Source organism: Notamacropus eugenii, chromosome 2, assembly GCF_028372415.1.
Source record: "Notamacropus eugenii isolate mMacEug1 chromosome 2, mMacEug1.pri_v2, whole genome shotgun sequence".
Classification (NCBI taxonomy): Eukaryota; Metazoa; Chordata; class Mammalia; order Diprotodontia; family Macropodidae; genus Notamacropus; species Notamacropus eugenii.
In genome coordinates this window covers 243,545,475-243,557,471 of record NC_092873.1, presented here as the reverse complement: position 1 = coordinate 243,557,471, position 11,997 = coordinate 243,545,475, and the positions used below count along the sequence as shown (strand labels likewise).

General features: G+C 38.2%; 1 long non-coding RNA gene across 4 annotated transcripts; it reads left to right on the top strand.

Annotated features, from left to right (window-relative positions):
- Positions 1-108: 108 nt before the first annotated feature.
- Positions 109-11,796, top strand: LOC140527060 (uncharacterized). Of its 4 annotated transcripts, XR_011974655.1 has the most exons (5): positions 135-278; positions 3,338-3,481; positions 5,702-5,979; positions 6,831-6,877; positions 11,686-11,796. It is a non-coding gene; the product is annotated as an uncharacterized lncRNA (long non-coding RNA). The 4 variants fall into 4 exon arrangements; XR_011974657.1 differs by lacking the exon at positions 3,338-3,481 and having other exon boundaries at positions 109-278; positions 5,813-5,979; XR_011974654.1 differs by lacking the exon at positions 3,338-3,481 and having other exon boundaries at positions 123-278.
- Positions 11,797-11,997: the final 201 nt, after the last annotated feature.

Sequence of the window (11,997 nt, the reverse complement as noted above, 5' to 3'; positions counted from 1 at the left end):
AACTTTATTCTACCACTCCTTCTAGACAGTCAGACACCTGCAAGGTTCAGGCTCCGGGTACCCATCAGAGACCGCGGAGGGGGCAAAATGAGGAGCTGTCACGTGATCAGTACTAAACGTTTGCGCGTGCGCCTACTTCAAGGCTGGCGGTCTGAGCCCGGAGAAGGGTTGGGTGGCGTCTCTGTTTTGGGGGTGGGAGGTTCTGGGTTAACGCTCACTTGGCAGAGGAGGGACGTTTGTAGCCGCCGGCCTCGCCGTCTCCTCTCCCTGTAGACCAGGTCAGTAACCGCCGAGCCCGGCCTACCCCTTCCTTCCCCGGGGCCCTGACCGCTCGGTGGGCGTGGCCGCCTCTCCATCCGGCCCCCACCCCCACCCCCCGCTGACCCGCCGGCTTCTCCTAGGTGAAGGCCCCGGGCGGAGACAGATCCAAAACGTCCCTTCGCAGATCCGATAGATCTGCCTGGGGAGGTAAGAGACGGGGCTCGGGGGAGAGCTGGAAGGTCATCGCGGGCGGAACCGAGGTTCTGAGAAGTGAAGGGACTTGTCCAGGGCCCTCCAGTAGATTCAGACTGGGGTGGCAGGACCCCCACCTTAGAGTGCTGGTCAGTCTTTTCAGTCGTGTCCGGCTCCCCGGGACCCCATTTGGGGTTTTCTTGGCAGAGATGCTGTAGGCATCTGTCCTTGCCTTCTCCAGCTCGTTTGACAGGTGGGGAAACTGAGGCAGAGATGAAAGGACTTTCCCAGAGACACACAGTGTCTGAGGCCGGATTGGTACCCAGAAAGATGAGTCTTCCTGACTCCAAGCTCTGTACTTCTCTACCTAGCTGCCCCTCACCTTAGAATAGGAGCATCTTTTTTATGTTAAAGTCACCTAGGTGTCCCACTGGATAGAGCCCTGGATCCAGAGTTCAAAGCTGGTCCCAGATATTTGAGTGTATGACCCTGAGCAAGTCACTTAATTTCTCTGCCTCAGTTTCCTCATCTGTAAAATGAGGATAATAATAGCACCTACCTTCAGAGGTTGTTGTGAGGATAAAATGAGATAATATCTGTAAAATATTTTGCACACTTACAGCACTATATAAATGCAAAGTTGTTATGTAAGGGACCCCCTTTGGCAGCCATGAAAGCTTCAGACCTATTCTCAGAATAATGTTTTTGAAAAACTTATAATTGAAAGAAATGTTCAGTTTCATTTAAAGGTTAGTGAAAATAAAGATTTGTTTTTATGGAAGTTCACAAGCCCTTTGACATCGTCCATGGACCCACCAACAGTAACGAAACCCTCCTTTGTGAGTCACCTAGCCTGACATCCCATTTACAAATAGGGAAACTTGAGACCCAGAGAAGCCAAGGAACCAACCCAAAGATTGTAAGGTTAAGTAGCAAAACACAGATTTGAACTCAAAGGTTCTCATTCCAAGTGCTGCGCTCTTTTTATGATACCAAATCCATCACTCTTTCCAACATGAAGAAATACTTATAATACAAGAAAGTCTGGGCACAAGTGACATCACCTTAAAGAATGAAGCTTATAATATCTTCTATAAAAGGACCCCTCTGGTGCTCAAAAAGACCATTAAATTTATTTTAACAAATAATGTTCTAAAGCAAGTGCACTAATATTTCAGCTCCTCACACATTGTTTATGTGAAAGCTCTATAGGAAGAAAAAAAATCAAATAATCCTTGCCCTCAACAAGCTTCTGTTTCTGCTGATGGATAGGTTATAACATGCACAGATAAGTAAACCGCAAGTGGTTGAAGGGGGCGGAGCAAGAGGAAAGAATTACTGTAAAAGGTGGCACCAGAGATGAAGTTGATGAAAGCTAAGATTCTAAGAGATAGAGGTGAGGAAGGGGGTCACTTTCAGCATAAGAGGACAGCTTAAGCAAATGCACAGAAAGGATAGATGGTAAGTTGAGCCTAGGAAACAGCTCTGCTAGAAGGCTGAAACACACACTGAATGAAGGTGTGAAGTGAAATATATCTAGAAAAGTAGGTAAGATCTAGACTGTGGAAGACTTAAATGTCATCATGAAATATTTGGGTTTTTCTTAATCCGAAAGGGAGAAATAGCCACCGAGGTTTTCTAGCTGTTGATAGGGTAAGAGCTATATTTTAAAGATATTAATTTAACATCTGTGTAGAGAGTAGATTAGAGAAGTGTTGTGGTTTCAGGGTGTGTGCATCTCCAAAGAATTCACAGACTCAGACCATCTTCACCCCAAGCAAAGGTATTTTATTGAGAATTACGCTTCTCAGCAGTGGGCTAGACTCCTTAGAGGAGTTAGCAACTTAGCATGGCAAGACAGATTTTTACAGAACAAAAGATGCAAATACATCATTATAGAATGTATGAATATTAAAATAGAGGAGGAGTTTGCTAATTTGGGGAGAAACCTAGCCTTGGTGGAACTACACATGTGGCTACCCATGATGCATACAGAAAAGCCTGGTGGGGGGAAGATTAATGTATGGTAATGATGTATAATAAGTCTCTCCATATCAAAAGGTCACCTAAGGACAGTTCTTTGCACCTACTTAGGGAAGGCCCCTTCTGTGCTTTAGTGGGCTGTTTTCTGATTGGCTATTGTGGTCCCATCTGAGATTAGATGGATGGTGTGGTTGAGATCCTGGGCGTACCTGCTGTTCTAGCTAGGAGCAGTGGTTAGAATACCATCGGGGGAAGAGATAAGGAAAATGTTGCAGTAATTTATAAGTGATGAGGGGGGACTTCAGGGTAGTGGTATGCACAGAGAACATGATAAAGGTTTTGTAGAGATGTAGGGATGAAATCAACAAGGCTTGCCAACTAATTGGATGGTGGGGCTAGGGTGAGGAGGTGTGTAAGAGAATGTCTAGGATAAATTCAGATTTCAAACTTGAGTGGATTGAAGGATAATGTTGCCATCACAGAAATGACCAAATTTGGAAGGGATGTGGGTTTAAGGAAGAAAGATAATGAGTTTAGTTTTAGACATGATCATAGATGTAGAGCTGAAAGGGACCTCAGAGATCATTTACTTCATTCTTATATTGTATAGTAGGGAAATTCAGTCCAAGAGAGTTTAAATCAAGGATGGGGAACCTATGGTTTCAAAGCCATTGACCTTCAAGATCCTTGCGTTCAGGCCTTTTATTAAGGGGATTTGTTCTGTAAAGTTTGGATTCAGTCAAGGAGCCACACTTGAAGACCCAGAGGGCCACATGTGGTCTTGAGGCTATAGGTTCCCCACCCTTGAAAGTGATTTGCCAGAGGTCACTTGGGAATTAGGAGAGTCAAGATTCACACTCGGGTCACTATACTTTAGCACACTTTCCACTGTACTGTGTAGGTGGATATGTTAGTGGGATATCCTGTGAAGTATCTAGCAAGCTGTTGGAGATTCAAGACTGGAATTCAAAATGAAGAGATTAGGATCACAGAATTTGAAGCTAAAGGAGTTCTTCCTTAGTCCAAGAAAGAAAAGGTCATATGAGTGAGTAAAACAGTATAGAACTGGATGTGTGTGTGTGTATGTGTGTCTGTGTATAATTGATATACTCGGATCATCTACATAGAGACATTTGAATTCTTTGTTAATGAGATCACTAAAGGGAAAAGGTATAAAGACAGGAATAGAGATGGTCAGATAAGAATTTTTATTTTGCCATTTTCAGTTTGTGTATTTAAATTTTGCTGAAAACATTCTGACGTGATAAAACAAAGAATGTTTTATAACTCTTGGTAAGATATAATTTTCAGATTATCTCTAAGGGCCTTTCTTGCTCTCAAATTTTTGTCTATGCCTGCATATACAACAGAGTTGCTGCAGGTTCTGAAAATTGGGCAAGAGAGTGACTCATGACAGTCTAAAAAGGCAGATCAAAAGAGGAGTTATAGAAAACTAGCCAGTTGCTTGAACAGGATATCTGAACAAGTCAGTAACTGCTCAGATAATGTGGTAGGCTTCTCTACCACAGAGAATGGTTGTGACTTTCTTGAGATGGCTACATACCTTGAGGACTGTGTTTGGAAACGTTGTCTTAGAGGCAAATTTGTAGTTTTGTTCCCTGTCAAAGCATAATGTAGGAGTTTTTTTTCAAGTTACTTTAAGGTTTATATATTATGAAAAGGTTAACATAGAAGCCAGAGGATTATGTGTGAATAGCTAAAAGAAAATAACTAGAATAAATAATGAAATAAGTGGCAAAAGTAAAAATTTTGTCAAAAAATACTAATAAAGATAAGATTATATAATTATACATGACAAATATAAAAATTGAATTCAGAATTTTCTAATTTTTCAGTTATTTGAATGTCTTAAATATATCAACATGATAATTTGCTAACCCAAAAAAGTAAAGTTACTGAAACGTTCCTAATTTGTTGTTCTTATTAGAAGCTATAAGATTATTGGTTATTGACCTGGTTATTGGCAAGGCAAACTTAAAATTCTGTTAAGACTTATTTTACAAGAAATTTTAACAAAATAAGAGATCTCTGCAAATGACCTGAACCACGGAAGCCAGTCTACTAGAAGCTGCTTTGAAGCCCTCCCCGTTCTAGCTTGCCTAAGAGGAGAGTTCTCCAGAGGACTACATTAGGCGATGTTTTAGACAGTTGTATAAGATGAGACATCTGAGCCTTAAAACTAATGAAATGGACAGTGAAAATGGGTTACTGAGATGGGAGTTGTGCCATCATCCTCTGTAAGGCCTGCTTGCCAACGGGGACTGCCCCCAGTGGCTCCTGTAAATATGTCACAGTCCCTCTCCCCCGTCATTGTCTGATCCCTGTACTTCTCTAACTGCCCTTCAGGGGAAAGCTTTCCAAGAATTGTTTGCCGTGTTGATTGTTCAGGAGAGGTCAAGTAATGTCCTCTTGCCCTTTTCAATTGATATTTTTTAATTTATAATTTTAAAAAGCTGACTTTAATTGTGTTTTATGTTCCAAAAATCTTTATTGTATTTTTACCTGGAGCCTAACTGAGGCTTGACCTACAATCTTAAGTGAAGATAGAAAATAACTTCTTGAGGGCAGGAACTGTTGAGCAAGTCACTTAACCCTATTTGCCTAAGTTAAAATGTGCTAGAAAGGAAATGGCAAATCATTCCAGTATCTTTGACAAGAAAACTCCAAATGGAGTCACAAAGTGATGGACATTGAAAATCCTCAGTTCCTATCACAGTAGCTGACTTTTAGTTAGCATTTGATAAATGTTGATTGATTGACTGACTGAAAGTGATACATTTGAGCTCAGAGATGTATCTTTTGGATTCCACTTAAGTGCTCTGTTATGCCTTCAGAATTTTACACATCAAAAAAGAACATTTCCTTTGGATCTTGTTACACTGTATATCCCTATTAAGTGTCTCCCCACTAGAATTTGAGCTTCTGGAGTGCAGGGAGAGTATTTTTGCCTTTCATTATCAATAAATGCTTGTTGACTGTTAAATGTTAGACTCTGAAATTTTTTTCTTATTTGAATGTTTTGAGTGCTGTAATGTAAGTTAAATTCCTTCCGAGACCTGGCCAAATCTCCCTGCATTTTAGCAAAAATATGAAAATGCCAAAGTCTCACTAGAGTTCTTTGTCCAACGCTAAAACCACTAAAGGAATTTGAAAAGACAACATGCAGGACCCTGACAATAAATAGAAACTTGAGTTTTTACTGTTCTGAAACAGCAGCTGGTGGTTTGAAATGTTCATTTCCTAGACATATCAACTGGAAAATGTCAGCTGCAAACTTAATATCTTGGTGGAAGGCTGCGTACTGCAGAATTGAAAATATGAATGTTCTGTCCCTGAAATCTTTTGGTACTTCCAGGAAAATGAATCACAAACTAAATATATGGTATAGTAAGTGGCCTATGAAAATAGTAAAGAGGCATTATTCATCGATACCAACTGGAAAACTCGTTCAACCATCAAGCGACCACTAAAAGCATCTAAGACCAAACCGCCATCCGGTTTCCACTTTCTCCTGTGAATGAGGTAAAGTTCATATTGTTGCTAAATTCTCTATTTAATAATAATCATTCATTCTTGATAGCTGTAAATGTCACACAGTAAAACTTCATGTGAGAATCAGCAAGTTAAACTGATTTAACTGATTTTCATTAGTAAGACCTCTGACATGCCTAAAGGAAATCAATTCCTAATGTTTTAACTGTTGTTATAATAATAGATAAGAACACAATATAAGTACACATGGATAAATGATTTTAATTTCTTAGATATTAGCCATAGTACACTTCAGGGCTTGAAACATACTGATAGAACTCTTCATTGATGGCCTCTGAGGTTCCTTCCAGCTCTCAATCTACAGTTTTTTAAGTCAGTGATCCTGGTGTAAGTGTATTCCATGCCTCCAGAGATATAAAGGGCAAAATTCAAAGAAATTCTGATACAATAGAGAGGAAATGAAGACCATTTACCCACTAACACAATGTTACATGTAATATTTTTGATATTTTCATAACTTCATATTTAATATTTTGGATAGAAAAATATTTAATAACATCAGAATGTTCTCATAGAGCCCATTTTGGTCAGGTAGAACATCAGGTAGAACACATTTTGGAGAAATGACTTCATTAGACAGTATTTGTATGACAAAATCCAGTCTGCCTACAGGTTTATGAAAACAACTCATCTAACTTTAGAATTTCACTGTCAAAATATATATTTTATATTTTAGTATCCCATGCATAAAGATAACTGTTCTCTTACCCATATGAAGTAGGAGGAAGATCTGGCGATATAAAATGGGAAAGTGATAGGATGATCATTCATTTCTTGAATTATAATATTCAGGGTTTTTGTATTTCATTTTGTTTTTCTAGGAGGCCAGTGAAAGATTCTTAGATTTTCCCTAAGCTCTGTTATCCAGGTCAGTTTTTTACTTATTGAATATGTTTCAAGTATTAAAAATTTTGCTGTATTTTTTAATACTATTTATTGTATCACTAAATTGTTGAGCTCTTTTTTTATCCATTTTTTTTCCCCAGGGTATCTATTCTTTGTTGTGGTTTTCCAGGTTCTCAGCTCTCCTTTGGAATTTTTTATTAAGAGCTCTATTTTAATTCTTTATTTTTTCAGTTCTTGGGCCTTCCAATGCTTGGGGGTACCTATAACCATTCCATTTTCTTTTCTTCAGGTATAGAAGTAGTTATCCTTACATTATTCTTTTCTGCTGGTCTTTATTCTGAGATAAACACCACAGAATCAAGCTGTTTGTTGTTGTTTAACAAGTGACCTAAGTAATCAGAGGAAAAATTTATAAAAGGTTATTGATTGCATTAATAGTTGTTCATTAATTAATAATTTAATAATAAAAATAAAATTAATTAAAGTTCTGAATTAATAACTTAAAATTGCATAGTGCTTTACAGCTTATAAAACACTGTCTCATACATTTAATATTTGATTTGCATAGACTTGTGAGGTCGATGGAACAGGGTATATCTTCATTTTATATGTGAGAAAACAGGCTGAGTCACACTCAGGGCTGCTATGTAAAAAAGTTTAGATTTGCACTTCAGCCCTTATGATGTCATGATCAGTGTTCTTTTATTACCCCACACTAATGATATGGAATTCTATATGTAATCTTTATCAACTACTAGTCCACATTTTTTTGCTTCTCTGCAAAATTTTGACCACTGTTTCCCCTTCTTAAAAGTAACTAACTTAAAAAACTAACCTCTGCTCAACCAATTAAACCAACATTAAGTACCTGATACTTGGCACTCTGCTAGTCAGACAAGTCAGTAAACTTTTATTAAGCACCTACTCTGTGCCAGGCATTATGGATGGGGGAAAAGGGGAGGGGGTGAGGAAGAGGGGAAAGTCAAAGAAAATTCTGAAGTTTTGAACCTGGAGTGATAGGTAGGGTGCTAGGGTCATTAACAGAAATAGAAAATTCAGGGGAAATCAAATCAGCAAGCATTTATCAAGTACCTGCAATGTACTGGGCATTATGCTAACTGCTGAGGATAGAAAGAAAGATAAGAACACTCAGATTCTCACCAAGCTTATAATCTAATGGGGGGAGATAACATGCAAACAATGATGTACAAACAAGATGTATACAGGATAAATTAGTGATAATCTTAGACGGAGGTTTGGGGCAGGAGGAGGGGGAAAGGGAAGGATGAAATTTAAATTATAGGCAGTTTGGAGAAATGTAGGTTCCAATTTCTTTTCTGATACTCTTTGCCTCCTTATATCACAACTCTGGCATTGCCAGGCCAGATTTACTTAAAGCTTAGGTTTCACTGATATCTAAGATCTCTTCAGAGGTAGAGTGAAAGAAAAGGCCAAGTGAAAAAGATGATGTAGGTGTACAAGCCCATTATGAGTCTGCAATATGACAGACACCTAAACTTCTCATTCATGATAAACACTTGTGGACTTATGAATCGAACTATAGGCTTACCCTGTTTGCTGTTATTAATTTGGCTCTTTAGAGCACAGCAACTTAGAATTGTTGGTGTAATGAATCTGGAGTACTATATAAATCCCTGAGGGAAAGACCACTCACAGAAAAGGGTGTGGGGGAAGAGTTTGTCAATTGTTTATAGAATACTCCAAATCCTTTATGACCATTCTGCATTTTATGTGGGATGAAACAGACTTTATTGTACCTGAAAAGAAAGTAAAGGAAAAAACCCACAATGTTAATTCAAATATCATTAGTGCCACAGGAGGTTTTAAAAAGGGATAAATGGGCCAAATAATCTTTGCACAAGATTTTCTGTGCTATGGTGGCTTTTGTGTATTTTGTATTAACAAGATTATTGTGAAAGTGGTCAGTCAATAAACACTGTGCCTGCTATTTGCCATGCACTGTACTGGGAATTAAAAATTAAAAAAAAAAAAAGGTAAAAGACAGCTTCTGCTCTGGTGATAATAAAGATCTCACAGTCCAATGGAGGAAACCACATGCTAATAACTATGTGCAAACAAACTATATATGTACAGAATCGTTGGAAATAATCAACAGAAGGAAGGCATTATAATTCTGGGGAATTGGGAAAGACTTCCTGTTGAAGGTGGGATTTTAACTGGGACTTCATGGAAACCAGGGGGTGGAGAAGAGAAGGCAATGAATGCTACGTAGGATATGTCTTATCATCCTTTTTAACCTTATATTTTTCTCTGCTTTCAAAATACCACAAAATGCTAGGAAAAATTAGAGTTCAGTAAGTAGTAAGGTTGCAAATGAAATAAATAGCATCAAGGTACCTATGAGTAAAAGCTTTCAGTGATATATTGCAGAAAATAAAGGATAAATCCTGGTAATGTTTTTATAAAGGGGGAATGAAGTACATTTCACTCTATTTTCTCCAACAATAGAACATTGCTTCTTAGAGTTTTATGTTTTCATTTAGGTAATGCTTCTATTATACCAAAAAATCTTGTAGACTTAAAAAGTGTACTTTTTCCTTAGCTGTCTATTGCCACCTACTGGAGCATGTTTTCTTTAGCCAGAAAATCTTGTGGAATTTGCCTTTTGCAGAAAATATTATTGATAGACCTTGTCTGACTTATCTGATACCATTCCTTAATGACTTTGGTACATCCATTTTGCATCAAGATAGTGATGCATAATAGCTATCCTTATATCTAATCTCTGCTTTCAGTTTTTAACAAAAGTCAATCACCATAAAAAATTTACAATAAAAGCTTACATGAAACTGTAGAGGAATACTACACAAAGACAAAAGAGTTCAAAGATAAAGATCCTACTTAAATAAAACTAGAGATGTTTTTGTTTTGTTTTTTGGAGGCAATTGGAGTTGTTACCTGCCAAGGGTCACACAGCTATTAAGTATCTGAGATCACAGTTGAACTCAGATCTTCCTGACTCCAGGACGGGTTCTCTATCCACCTTACTTGCTAGCTTCCCAACCCCGTGTTGTTATTTTTACATTGCTTTTTATTGATATTTTACAACACCTGCATTTCCCAGTTTATCCCTCTCTCCTCTCACAGAGAAATAGTATTTATAATAAAAAATAAATTTAAAAGGGGGAAAAATTTAGCAGTACTAGCCAATATTTTAAAAATCTGCTATTATCTGCAGTGTTCTGTACATACCCATATCCAACACTCTACCTGCATGTCCCCCCAAAAAAGCAAAGAGGGAAATGCCTTTTCATGGAATGAGACATTTTTAAAAGCCTAACTTATGAGAACTTCTCTGGTGAGATAATACCCTCATCACTGCAGTAAGTCCTGAGGCAGAGCTAGCCTGGCTGGGAGGGAGTACCCCAACATTCTTCACCTTGATAGAAATTTTGCTTAACTGTCAGGACCAGGGACTGGACATCTGCCCCTATTGCTGTGTGCTTGCTTTGTCACCACACCCCACCATCACCCTCTTTCCTCCAACCCCCTTTCTTCAGATTGCAAATCAAATCAACATCACCTTGTTCCTCATTGAGAGTGCTCAAGTCAAATCTGCAAGCATTTATTAAGCATCTGCTATGAGCCAGGCACTGTGTTAAACACTGGAGATACAAAGAAAGGCAGAAACCAGTAACTTCTCTCAAAGAACTCATAGATTAATGTCATCTATGCTAAAGAATAAGTGCAATCTAAAGAAATATTAAGTAGTAAATAAAAGTTACGTGGCAAAGAGGGTGTGTTACATCACAATCTTTAGTACACAAAAAGTAGAACTGCTTCCTTCTAACTCTAACATTGCCTAATACTATTGTGTACTCATATGATTTTAAAAAGAAAAAATATTTTCCATTCTTTAAGCAAAAAGTATGCCATTCTTGCCAGAAAAACCAGAGGGTCAAATTTAAGGAGTAGAATTCATCTCTTACCCCTAGTTGGAATGATTATCAGTATATATTTCTTTACTCTTTCATCTCTACCATCTCCTCCCTTTTTCCTCTGTGGTAGGGATGCCAAGTTGTTCGTACCTTCAGAACACTTCAAAACCCATAGTAGCTACCTACTCATACTTTCCATGATTGGCCACTTCTGAGTTTTTGTAGTGTAACCTATTTTCTCTGTATCACCAACAGCTATGGTACTTTTCCTTCATGGTACTGTTGAAGAGAGAGAGATGGGAGAGCTGGTTCAAAATGTGAATGAATTCACCCACACCTTCTCTGTAGCCGAAGGGAACTTTATTGACACAAAAGCACATGGACCTGAGGTTTAGCAAGAAGCCAAACAAAAGGCAAAGGTATAGGAAAGGAATGAGGTTTATGTAGGATGATTTTAAGGTTTTCTTATGGGGGTTGGAAATCTAGGGTTAGTCTTGCAAGATAAAGAAGTCTTGCAACATAAAGGTACAGGTTGAGGACCATGAATGTCACAACATAAGGAAATCCCATTACTCAGGATGAGGGGACAGGGAGTCTTATGGTCCAGGATAAGGGGAAGTTGTGGTAAGGGGAGACTTTAGGGCACCAAGGTCTTTACAAAGTCAATCTATATTATTTTATATTCAATCTATATTTTTTTAACTCTTAGGGTACTGTTTCTATCCACATCAGTACTTTTTTTTTTTTTTGCTTATACTGATCACAGGCTCTGCAAGGTAAGATGATCAGATGTGAAATGTGAAATGTTTCTTGTTACCTTTGGGCATTTGATAACCAACTCCTTTACTTGGCACTCCAAGGAGAATCTGTAAACTAACAACTTTCTCATGTTTTTTGATTGTGTTTACAGTGAGAATGTTAATTATGACAGGTCAGTTCTCCTAGTGACGTGTGAACTTGCTGGTAGTCGGAAAAGGATCTCACACTGAGGGTACCAACAAATAAATTAATTCTTATGTTATTATTGTTGTTCATTCATTTCAGTCACGTCTGGCTCTTCATGGTGCCCCATTTGGGGTTTTCTTTGCAAAGATTCTGGAGTGGTTTGCCATTTCCTTGTCCAGCCCATTTTACAGATGAGGAAACTGAAGTAAACAGGGTTAAGTGATTTACCCAGCTTCACACAGCTACTTAGTATCTAACATCATATTTGAACTCGGGT